We start from the raw sequence: 2742 nt of genomic DNA, 5'->3' as shown, positions 1-2742 counted from the left end.
CAGTCACAAGGTGAACAAAGAACAAAGATAATCCCCATCAATGATTCACTTCAAATTGTCCTAAAAAAAAACTACCATTCGCAAGTCGATCAGCCAATCAATGAGGTCACTGCTGATAAAGGAAATTGCAACTTACTTTGCTACGTTTTAACCATAATTAGAGGTAAACTCCAGCCGAATCATAACATCGCATATTCCCATTAATTTTCAGATTTAGATTATGTTAATGACCTGTCCGTATTTGCAGGAAACTGAATAACATGAAATGAGTGAAAACGTCTTTCTGGTGATGTAATCTAGTGCAGAGTCGGCCAGAAAAGAAAAGTCAAAGACTTGAAACATCACTCCCATTTCTCTCTGCACCAATGCGTTTTCTTGAGTTGAATATTTGCAGAACTTGTCTTTAATATCTAATTAATTAATTATTATCCCATGACAGGATCTTCATAAATCAGTTAACATCTGAGGTGTTGAAACCTTATTTTACTTCAGATTAAAATAGTTGAATACCCTTTCCTCCAGCCTAATGTCCCAATACTCCCTCCTCTTCCATGCAAATACAAGCTGTTCCAGGAGAGGTTGGAGCTCCCAACCTGACGTTCCAATGCTCCTTGTTGCTCCATGTCAATAGAAGCTACTCTAGTTGAAGTTGCAGCTCCCAGTCTGATGTCTCAATGCTCCCTGCTCCATGTCAATAGAAAAGGTCCAGTTGATGTTGGCTCTACCAGTCTGATGTCCCAATGTTCCCTGCTGAGTCATGTCATTAAAAGCAGCTCAAGGTGAGAGTGGAGCTCCCAGACTGATCTCGCAAAGCGCCCTGCTCCATGTCAACTGAAGCTGCTCCAAATGAGGTTGGATCTCGCAGTCTGATGTCCCAATCCTCCCTGCTGCTTCATGTCAATAGAAGCTGCTCCGGGTGAGGTTGGAACTCCCAGCCTGCTGCCCCAATGCTCCATGCTGCTCCATGTCAATAAAAGCTGCACCAGGTGTGGTTAGAACTCCCAGACTGATGTCACAATGCTCCCTGGTCCATGTCAACAGACGCAGCTCCAGACGAGGTGGGAGCTCCCATCCCTGGCAGCTCACACACCGCTATACCATCATAGAAATACTGCCCACTGACCATTTCCACCTCTGGAACCATTGGTGCAATATCCACATCATGAGAACCTAATCTTATTTTTAATCACCACCGACTCATATTTCCAAAAGGTCTTCTTTCTTAAAACTTATTTTGCATGTGCATATTGCAGTCAATCCGAAGTAAGATAATCGTGCTAATTGGCGTATGCTCACTAGAAATCACATTCTATTTTTCATGTTGAGTAACTGCTACTTAGCAAGGACAATTTTTGTAATGGAATCACTCTTTTATTTCACGTGAGGGAATTTGGTTTGTATTATTTAAATTAAACTTGGTCACTGTGTCAAATGATCAAATAGATCTCAATTTCTGAACACAATTGGTAATGTCATCCACCTTGAAATGTGGTGTCGACTTCTTTCAGCCACATGGGTATTAGAACGAACCGTCTGTTAATGACATGCGTATAAAGACATTTCAAATCAGTTTTCATGTTTATGCTGCATAAATCTGCGGTTATTGATACACAGTTTAGATTCAGTCCCTGCAGTTAACTTGCTGACTTCTCCAGTTGTTCATAGTTCAATGTGATGCATCAAGTGTGTGCATAACGAGAGGGAGCTTGCTTTCCACATCTTGTGTTTATATGTGTCTTATGTCCAGCATTCATCGATGGCGAGAGCAAGGGGAAAGGATGAGACCAATGTGTAAGTCTGTCCGTGCCCACGCACAGCACCCACATCGGCAGTTCTCTACTGTGCATTTACAGCCAGTTCTCGGTGCCCCTACACCCAGCCCCTGCCACTTTTGAAATATCTCAATTGTTTCGTGCTGTCTCTCTGTGCTCTTTTCACCAAGATGAATCACTTCAACCCAACCTGCTACAGATTTCATCTGACAAAACACTCATTAAGAATCGCATGCATCAACATGCACTTCGCATCTCTCGTTATTTGGTTCTCCTGGATCTCTTTCATTCGATAAAAGTTCACAGCAACTTGACTTGGAAAAGAAAATGGCGTTCCTTTTCATTGTCCAAATTCAATCTACATTTCAATGCAGTTTAGGCAACAGACTCAAATTATTCTTTGAGATTTTATTATAGCGTCGATGCATATAAACAGACCATTGGACAGCTGTTATCATCCAAAGGTAGCAAAATTGAAAATCGTTGATAACAACGACGAGAGTGGGATTCGAACCCACGCGTACAGAACACAATGGATTAGCAGTCCACCGCCTTAACCTCTCGGCCACCTCGTCACGTAATGCCAGGACACATTTGACCTTATGAATAAGTGAATTGCGTAAATTATGCTGAGCAGCAGATATTTCTCCCTGGTATTGTTGAAATTATAAATAGTACAGTACGGTTTCAAGAGTATCGTCTTACCTCTGAGTTATGGGGCAAACACACTCCCACTGTGACACTCTGCTCACAGCGATCTGAACAAAAATGAAGAAATGACGATGTAACAAGGTCTGTTGAATTCTGTGAAGATTTGAAGCCAACGGACTGAAGAGCCCGTGACAGCAGGAGGTGTAAAGTTGTCTGTGAGGAATTGTTTTCCAGACTGGAGGAGAGTGCATAGTGCTCAATGTCATTATTCAGAACACCTTTCTTCCACTCAGATATTTTTGACACGCACCTGTGTACA

At 42.0% G+C, this 2742-nt stretch overlaps 1 protein-coding gene and 1 non-coding gene across 3 annotated transcripts in view; one reads left to right on the top strand and one right to left on the bottom strand.

Annotated features, from left to right (window-relative positions):
• The window catches only part of LOC122548402 (single-minded homolog 1-like), a 91468-nt gene that overhangs the window by 41154 nt on the left and 47572 nt on the right, over positions 1 to 2742 (top strand). The gene's annotated exons all lie outside the window — the stretch shown is intronic.
• trnas-gcu lies at positions 2266 to 2347 on the bottom strand. Its single transcript has one exon. It is a non-coding gene; the product is annotated as a tRNA-Ser (tRNA).

This window comes from Chiloscyllium plagiosum, chromosome 3 (assembly GCF_004010195.1).
Source record: "Chiloscyllium plagiosum isolate BGI_BamShark_2017 chromosome 3, ASM401019v2, whole genome shotgun sequence".
NCBI classification, from domain to species: Eukaryota; Metazoa; Chordata; class Chondrichthyes; order Orectolobiformes; family Hemiscylliidae; genus Chiloscyllium; species Chiloscyllium plagiosum.
The sequence above is the reverse complement of the archived record's forward strand: the minus strand, read 5'-3'. Positions and strand labels throughout refer to the sequence as shown.